This window comes from Nicotiana tomentosiformis, chromosome 9 (assembly GCF_000390325.3).
Source record: "Nicotiana tomentosiformis chromosome 9, ASM39032v3, whole genome shotgun sequence".
NCBI lineage: Eukaryota > Viridiplantae > Streptophyta > Magnoliopsida > Solanales > Solanaceae > Nicotiana > Nicotiana tomentosiformis.
In genome coordinates this window covers 108247140-108257739 of record NC_090820.1, presented here as the reverse complement: position 1 = coordinate 108257739, position 10600 = coordinate 108247140, and positions in this window count along the sequence as shown.

Genomic DNA, 10600 nt, shown 5'->3' with positions numbered 1-10600 from the left:
TTTATGTTGGTCGGAAGAAAATAGTTTTTTTCAATAACATGGTTTCTAAAATTTCTAACACAGTGCAAGGATGATAGGGAAAACTACTATCTTATGGTGGCAAAGCAGTCATAATAAATTCAGCCCTTCACTCACTATCTTTGCATCTGTTGTCTATTTTATACCCACCTAAAACTATCATTTCCCAAATTGAGAAGATTATTGCTAATTGTTTTTGGGGTAAGGAAGAGCACAAAAACAAGATTCACGGGAAATCATGGACTGATCTTTGTTTTCCTATTCACGAAGGTGTAGTATGTTTTAGATCATTGTCACGACCCAATTTCTCCTCCGTTGCGCATCATTATGGCACCTAGTCTTTGGACTAGGTGTAACGACCTGGCCGGTCATTTTGAGTATTATAACCCCGTTCCCCCATTTACTGCTCAAGTTATTCTCTACAATTATTTTATGACTTACCAGATTCGTTGGTTCGGGTCCGTAAGGATTTTGGAGGGAAATGAGACACTTAGTATCATAATTGAAAACTTTAAGTTGAAAAAGTTGACCAGATATTTACTTATGCGTAAACGACCTCAAATTAGAATTCTGCTGATTCCAATAGCTATGTATAGTGATTTTGAACTTAGGAGCTTGTCCAAAAAATAATTTAGAGGTCCGTAGTGGAATTAGGCTTGAAATGGCGAAAGTCGAATATTTTTGGAAAGTTTGACCGGGGGATTGACTTTTTCATATCGGGATCGAAACCCGATTCTGAAAATTTTAATAGGTCTGTTATGTCATTTATGACTTGTGTGCAAAGTTTGAGGTCAATTAGACTTGATTTGATAGGTTCCGACGTCGTTTGTAGAAATTGGAAGTTTCAAAGTTCATTAGGCTTGAATTGGGGTATGAGTCATGGTTTTAGCGTTGTTTGATGTGATTTGAAGGCCCGACTAAGTTTGTATGATGTTTTAGTACTTGTTGGTGTATTTGGTTGAGGTCCCGAGGGCCTCGGGTGAGTTTCGGATAGTTAATGGATCAAACATTTGGACTTAAACAGCTGCTGGAATTTTTCTGCTAGAAAAAAATTGAGGTCCTGCAAAATCGAGGTCTTGAAAAATTGAGGTCCTGAAAAAATCGAGGTCCTGAAAAATCGAGGTCATGAAAATCGAGGTCATAAAAATCGAGGCCAGGAAATCGAGATCATGAAAATCGAGGCCAAGTCTGGGCAGAAACTTTAAGTTACAAAAATGGGGTTTCATTCCATTTTTTTATTTTTGACAAATTGGAGCTTGGAGAGAGGCGATTTTTGAGAGATTCTTAAGGAAAAACATCGGGATAAGTGATTTTAACTCGGATTTGGTCAATATACATGAATATATCATTGTTTTCATTATTTAATTAGCGTTTTGAGATGGAAATTTGGGGAAAATGAGAAAGAGTTCTTGGACAAAAATTTTGAGGTTTTGAATGGGATTTTGTTATCGGATTTGAGTAAAATTGGTATGGTTAGACTCGTGAGTGAATGAGCTTTCGGGTTTTGTGACTTGTTGGATTTCGAGACGTGGGCCTGGGGGCCGGGTTTGAGCCGATTTAGGATTTTTAGCTATAATTTCGTATTTTCTTGTGGAATTGATTCCTTTAGCCTATATATTGATTATACTGTACTGCTTGTGGCTAGATTCGGAACATTTGGGGACCAATTCACGAGGCAAGGGCATAGAGAAGTAAGAAATTATGCGGCTTTGAGGTAACTAACAGTTCTAAATTTGGTCCTGATGGTAGGAAACCCTGCATTATATGTTATGTGATTGGTTTTGAGGTGACGCACATGCTAGGTGATGGGCGTGCACCGTAGGAATTGCGACTTGGTCAAATTCCATGGAACTGTATAGTTGTATAATCTGTTGATACCAATACATTCTCTATGTGTTAGAGAAAATTTAGCTGAGACTCGTATTATAAATCATGCTTAGACATATACTGTTATTATTGGTACCCACTGGGGTCATTTCTGTGGTTGAATAATATGTTCAAATTGTGATTTCACACTCAGTCATATTTATTCATTTCATATCATACCTTAGCCTCTCTTATTTATTATTGATGCATCATATCATTGTTGTTGGGCTGCTTATCATGATTTCTGAGATTCCGAGAGATTGGAGAGGTTGATGAGCGAGAGAGGCCGAAGGCCTAATTGTGAGGACATTTATGGATCCGGATGCACGCCGCAACATGCTTATTGATTTATGCCATGATTGGCTTGATATAGCGCTTGGGCTGAAGGAGCCCTTCCGGAGTGTGTACATACTCCCAGTGAACGCAGGTACCTACTGAGAGCGAGTGCCGAGTCCTGAGTGATTAGGAGAAATGAATGACTGTGAGGAATGAGTGACTGTGAGGACTGAGTGACTGTTACTCTGAGAGGATGCATTAATTTCATTATTGCTGCATTTCAGCTGTCATATATCACTGTTTTGGAAAAATTTCTAAAAGACATCCTCTCCTGTTTCATTCGAAGTTGTTATAAAATTACTGTGGAGTTTTAAATGTTAAACTTGAAAGCATGCTTGCCTTTTTATGTTGGAAAATACTGTATTTGGACTTAGCTGAGAAGCTCGTCACTACTTTCAGTTCTTTATTTATTATTGTTACTTACTGAGTTGGTTGTACTCATACTACACCCTGCACTTCGTGTGCAGATCCAGGTGATCCCGGACACAGAGAGTGTTGATTTTTTCACACAATCGATTTTTCCGGAGATTCAGAGGTGGCTGCCATGTTTCGCAGACCTTGTCTCTCATTCCCTATCCTTTTGTGTATTGTATTTGGTCTCAGATTATTATAAACCGTGTTTTCTAGACTTGTAATGTATAAATGCTCATGTACTCAGTGACACCAGATTTTGGGAGTGTTTGTATCAGTGTTTGTGAGATTTGTGGATTGTGTTTAAATATTATATTTTCAAACTTAAAAGAAATCGTGGTTTATTGAGGTTATCGGCTTGCCTAGTATCGAGATAGGCGCCATCACGACAGGTTAGGATTTTAGGTCGTGAAACTAGGTAAGCCTAATATCTTCTGAATAACAACAATAATTAAATAACATCTAATAAATTTTGAAATGGAAATCTCTATAAAATTTACAATTCCCAAAACAGGTAGTACAAGTCATAAGCTAGGTAAGCCTAATATCTTCTGAATAACAACAATAATTAAATAACATCTAACAAATTTTGAAATGGAAATCTCTATAAAATTTACAATTCCCAAAACCGGTAGTACAAGTCATAAGCTCTACATAGTTTGTTATAATTTTCTAAATACAACTGTTTGGAATAAAATAAAGAGTATGAATACAAAATAGGAAGGTGACTCCGAAGCCTGTGAATGCAGCAGTAGGTTTACCTTGAGTCTCCGCAGTAACAATCCGCACAGCTAGCTAATGATCAGATGACTTCGAAATACCTGGATTTGCACAAAAATGTGCTGAAGTGTAGTATGAGTACACCACAATGGTACCCAGCAAGTATCAAGACTAACCTCAGTGGAGTAGTGACGAGGAACAATCAAGACATCTACTGGACTAAATAATCTGAACAAGTATAAGTATAGGAACAACAAAGTATGATATCTACATAAAGACTATGTGAAGTGGCATATAATACGGTAATTGCAATAAGGAAGGAAAACAAAAACTATCAGCGGAACACCATAATAATGACATAGAAGAATGAACGGAAACACGACCTAAATCCGATAATCACAGATAAAGAAAGGACAAGTAACAACTCAACAAAATGACAGCTTTCACACCAGGTATTTTGTCAATAATCTCCACGAAGTACCGAACCTCATACTATTCACAACTCACGGGTTCCAATACCTGGACCCTAACACTTGGCATCCTATGCCCTCATTACACTTTATAACCGCACTGACGACTCACGTGCCAAATAGAGCTATTCTCACATAAAAGGTACGTAAACAAGGGTGCTCATCTATACTCAACAATAAAAAGGAAATTTCATAACCGATAAGAGTACTCAACTATGTGTATGCTTGTGCAAGTGTCCTAACATAGTTCATACCCGCTAGTAAGTATAGGAAAAGAAATGGACAACACGTAGAATGTTTTCACACAAATTTCCACAAGATAAAACTCACACAGGTAAGTGTACCAATACACAAACATCAACAACAAGAATGCCCCCAGGCCATCACAAGTCATCATAAATCAATACCTGACATAGCCCACCTTGTCTCGCCACGTGTGCAATAATAAAGTAAGTGTCCACATTGTCTTGCCACACATGCATAACAATGTTCCCACATTGTCTCGCCACATGCGCAACCCATATATATATATATATATATATATCCCGCATTGTCATGCTGCATGTACTATATCAGTAGTAACAATAGCGCGGTAGAAACCTCGTGCAACCCCGTAACAACAACCGCACGGCAGAAACCTCGTGCCTCACCATACAAGGACAACAACAACAACAATGGCAGTAATACAAGGGTACGACAAATAAATCAACTCAAAAATTTCAGAACTCAAAGGAACGGAGGAACTAATTCATAAGGAGTAGCCACAATAGAGAGTGCCAGTCATAATAAGAACAACTCAACAAGAAAGGAAATATTATGTAACAACGGTCCATAATGTACAGTTCGACAACGAGGGAGCTAACACAAGGCGAATAATTCCAAATAAGGACAAGTCACTAAAATATAAGATATCTAACTTCTTTTAAGATTGGGCAATTAAGAAAGAGATACAACAAATTCAATTAGGGATAAGCAACATAAAGATAACCATAGCCTCAATTAAGGATTAACAATTACAGAAAATAATTATAACTTCAAATAAAGATAAGCAGTTAGGAAAAAGTCAACATGGCAATAAAAGAGATAACAATTTCAGTTAAGGCACATATGAATCAATATGAACAACAAGAGTGGATCATGAAGCAATTACTTCTAGTAAAAGTAGGTAGAAGTGAAACTAGTAATTAAGAAACGTAATCATAACGAGAAAAACTGTATATTCAGTAAATACAAGGACCTAAGAACCCTAAAAGGCCAATTTTTCACAAATAAGCCTAGGCATGTTCTCGTCACCTCGCGTACACGGACTACAATTAGCATAGAAGACTCAAATCCAAAGGGGTAGTTCCCCCACACAAAGTTAGGCAAGATACTTACCTCAAAGAATACAGACCGATACTCTAAAATGAACGTATCGGGTGAAATGACCTCTGTATGGCTCAAATGTAACCAAAATAACTTCAAAGCACAAATAAAACTCATAAGAAACTATTCCGGATCATAAAGCCTCAATCTTTATCAAAATCTATAAATCGACCCAAAAGTCGACCCCCTGAGCCCGCACCTCGGAACCCGACAAATTTTAGAAAATTCAAACACTCGTTCCGATACAAGTTCAACCATACTAAAATTATCAAATTCTGATACCATTTCGTCCCTCAAATCATGATTTTTCATTTTGAAACTTTCTTCAAAAACCTCCATTTTCCTAAACTCAAAATACAAATTAAATGATAAAAATAAGGATAAAATCATGGAATATAATAAATTCTAGATGAAGAACACTTACCCAAACGATTTGCTTGAAAACCCCTCAAAGAAGCTCCCAAAACAGAGCTCTCAAAGCCCCAAAGTAAAAATGAGATCAAACCCTCGTAATTTCCCCTTTTCTGCCTAGAGATCTCGCACCCGCGGGCTTCCAGTCGCACCTGCAACAATTCCATCTCAGGTGAGAAAATGACTTAAGTCCTCTGGTCTACTTCTGTGAGCACAAGTCCACACCTGTGAGTGCGCGCCTGCGGATTCTTGTCCGCTTCTGCGGAAATCCCCACTTAGCTCGCCTTTCCGCTTCTGCGATCCCTTCTCCGCAGGAGCGGCTCCGCTTCTGTGCCCCTTTTGTCGCACCTGCGACCACTGGTTACCTAGACCAGGGCCACATCTACGAGCTCCCTTCCGCACGTGCGAGTCCGTACCTGCGGCCACCCCACCGCAGGCGCGATTACACCAGAAGCTTGGAAGCTTCAGCATTTACACAAGTCCAAATTTTGATCCGTTAAGCATCAGAAACTCACCCGAGGCCCCGAGGATCTCAACCAAATATATCAACCAGTCCAATAACACCATAAGAACTTAGTAGAGCCCTTAAATCATATCAAACAACGCTAAAAATATGAATCACCCTCCGTTTCAAACTTAATGAACTTGAAACTTTAAATTTCTACAACCGATGCCGAAACCTATCAAACCACGTCTGATTGACCTCAAATTTTGTACACAAGTCATAATTGACATTACGGACCTACTCCAACTTCCGGAATTGGAATCCGACCCCGATATGAAAAGGTCCACTTCCGGTCAAAATCTCCGAAAATTTAACTTTCGCCATTTCAAGCCTAAATCAGCTACATACCTCAAATTCACAGTCCAGACACGCTCCTAAGTCCAAAATCACCCAATGGAGCTAACGGAACCGACATAACTCCATTCCGGAGTCGTCTTCACACAGTTTCGAATACGGTCAAAATCCTAAGACTTAAGCTTCCGTGTTAGAGAATAAGTGTCCCAAATCCCGTGTTAGAGAATAAGTGTCCCAAATCACTCCTAATCATCCGGTAACTGAATTCAACCACGCACGCAAGTCAATACTCATAATACGAAGCTGCTCAGGTCCTTACGCCGCCGAACGAGACTTAAATTCTCAAAATGACCGGTCAGGTCGTTACAATCATTGAATGATTTTTGTATATTCTTTTCTGCTAAGGCATGGTGGAACTTGAGGACCAAGCCTAGTCTTTTGAGAGATTTTCTTGAAGCTAAGTACTGCCAAGGGAAATATCCAGTTCTCAGAAAATGGTCTTATAGCCAATCTCATAACTGGAAAAAGGCTTATGGATATCAAAAAAGATGTAGAGGAATTTATCCTCTGAAAGATAGGTAAAAGAAGTATGTTGACGAGTGTCTGGTGTATATAAAATTCTAACCCGTACTCTGTCAAATAATAGTATAAAAAGATATCGAACCCACAGAGATTGGTTTATCCATTCTACAAACGTTTCTTGTTTTAATTACTATTTAAAAAAATCAGAAAGAGTTGAATTGTGAATTAACTAACTAAAAATGCACGAATAGAGCAATAGAAAATATTTTATTTTTCACAAATTTAATAAAAAGGTGTTGGGATCTTGACTTTACTTAATATTTCTATTATATAGTAGAATTATTATTCTTCAATTTCTATTTCTCAAAAATGTATAAATGCCTCTCATGATTATAAATATATATTATTACTCAAGTTGAATAATTAATTGCACTCCTCTCGGTTATACAAATTAATCTTCAAAATAGTAATACTAAAGAACCAGAAATATATGATTGAATTAAAACATGCTCTTGTTAGTAAGTCCCTTCCGGTTACCCTACTTGTTATAACTAATTATTACACCATTCGCCCCTCTCGATTACAAATAAGTGTAAAATTAATTATAACATAAAAGATATAGATGTTACTGAATAAATATTAACATCTATCAATACTAAAATTAACTATATTATTTCTTCCGCCTCTCTCTATTACAGAATTAATAAACAGTTAATATGTATTATAAAATAGATAGATGTTAGTAAATCAAATAACGTCTAACTGTAAGAGCAAATAAAAGTTAAATAGAACGTTTTAGCTTAAGCATGTGAATTTGAGGAATAATATCTACTATTATATAGAAATATTAAGATATGTCTTGATCCCAACATAAGAAAAGTTACTCCATATCGAAATTAGTACTAACAATGGAAATATTCTTGTCCATTAAATAAGAAAATAGAAAGAAATATTCAAGAAGAATAATTTTTTCTATTTAATTAAAAGCAGGAACTAGAGTAATTTTCTACACTGAAATTTATTTAGAACAACAACTAAACCACTATTGTGATTTAAAAGAAAAGATAACTCGATACTAGTGAAAGAAATAAAACAAAGAAGCTTATTAAGAATTTGAATTCAGACTTCTAGCTCTAAGCTTTCTCTTCACTCCAATCCCCTCTTCTGATCGGGAAACATCTTCTTATATAAGAAAATTTCATGATGACTTCTCAATTTGGTGCTAGGTTTTCATTGCAAATCTAGATTTTGCATTTGCAGAGGAGAATTCGACTTCTCGATTTTGTCACGACCCAAAATACTAACCCGTCGTGATGGCGCCTATCTCGATACCAGGCAAGCCGACAATCTCAATACACCACAATTTCTTTTAAGTTTGAAAATATAATATTTAAATAAAATACAAAATCCCACAAATACTGATACGAACGCTCCCCAAAACCTGGTGTCACTGAGTACATGAGCATCTACTATGAATACAAGTCTGGAAAATACGGTCTATAATAGTTTAAGACCAAATACAACAAACAAGGAGATAGGGAAGGAGAGGCAAGGTCTGCGAAACATGACAACTACTTCAGAATCTCTGGAAAAGCAACTACGCAAAAGAATCAACACCCGCTATGACCTGAAACACCTGGATCTGCATACGAAGTGCAGGGTGTAGTATGAGTACAACCAACTCAGTAAATAACAATAATAAATAAAAAACTGAAGATAGTGACGAGCTACACAGTTATAGTTCATTTTCAGTAATTCCAATAGAGAATACACATGCTTGGAAATCCAGCAGTTTAAGTCAAATCAATTCTATACAGTTCAAGTTCATGTATTCCGGATATAAAATCTTTTAGAAAATTTCACAACAATGACATATAGAAACTAAGTGCAACCACAAATGAAAAGCAAGTACAGCCTCTGAGGACAACAATCACTCAATAGGCTCCTAGCCCTCAACACTCACACTCAATGGGTACTCGCGCTCATTGGGGGTGTACAGACTCTGGAGGGGATCCTACAGCCCAAGCGCTATAATCTGCATGGACAACTCACGTGCCATAGTATAAATATCTGAATCCACACTGACAACTCATGTGCTGCACGGACAACTCACGTGCTATAGTATCAATATCTGGATCCGCATAGACAACTCACATGCTATAGTATCAATATCTGGATCCGCACGGACAACTCACGTGCTGCACGGACAACTCACGTGCTATAGTATAATATCTCACAATCAGTCCCTCGGCCTCGCTCAGTCATAAATCTCTCCAATCTCTCGGGCTCTCAAAAAAATCATGAAATCAGCCCAAACAATAATGATATGATGCATCAATAATGAGCAATAGAGACTAGGATAAAATAATCAAGTAAAATGTGACTCAATACAAAACAACAATTAAGCAGATAGTTAAACATGTACACGACCTCTGTGGGTCCCAATAGTACCAGCATATAGCCTAAACATGGTTTCTAACATGACTTACAATCAAATTTCCACAACACATAGAGAGCACATAGCTAACAATAAGTTATTCAACTTTACAGTTTTTACGGGATGGACCAAGTCACAATCCCCTCGGTGAAATTCTTTACTCATCTATGCTTTTGCCTCGCAAATAGGCCTTTGAATGTCTCGAATCTAGTCACAAATAATTCATTTCAGACAATAAAAATTATTGGAATTAATTCCATATGAAAATATAAATTTTCCATAAAAATATGAAATTACACTCCAAGAATCGTCCATGGGGACCACGTCTCCGAATCCAACTAAACTCACAAAACCTGACAACCCATCCAATTACAAGTTCAACCATACTAATTTAACTCAAATACGACTCCGAATCGGTGTTTAAAACCAAAAAATTTGTTTTATAAAATTATAGAAATTTCCTTCGATTTCTCTTGAAGATCGGATAATCTTACACCATAAATAAAGATAAATTCATGAAATATAATCACAAGGGAGTCAAGAACACTTACCCCAAGTTGTGTGGAATAATTCCTCTCCAAAATCGCCCAAGTCGTGCTCCAAAATCCGAAAATAGTGAAAAATCACGATCCCTCGAACTTAAAGGGTTCTATCCAGTCAATCCGCACCTGCGGACAAGAGGTTGCATTTGCGACCTTCGCTTCTGCGGGAAAAATCTTGCTTCTGCGAGAACAACTTGGCTAGCCATGATCGCTTCTGCGATGCCTAGGACCGCACCTGCGGTCGCGCTTCTGCGCTCAATGGAATGCACCTGCGGATTTGCCTCTCCTTCAACTCCGCATCTGCGTAAAACGAGCTTGTATCTGTAGTACCGCACCTGCGTAAAATGAGCCGCATCTGCGGCACCACACCTGCAACCAATTCCTCGCAGGTGCGATCACACTAAAGGCAAAAATTTTCCAGATTTTTTCTAAGTCCGAATTTGATTCGTTAACTATCTGAAACTCACCCGAGCCCCTCGGGACCCCGTACAAACATACAAACAAGTTTCATAGCATACCACGGATCTACTCGAGGCCTCAAATCATATCAAACAATATCAAAATGACGAATCGTACCTCAAATCAAAATCTATGAACTTTGAACTTTCAAATTCTATATCTTGTGCCGAAATACATCAAATCAATCCGGAATTACTTTAAATTTTGCACACAAGTTATAAATGACATAACGAAGCTATTCAAA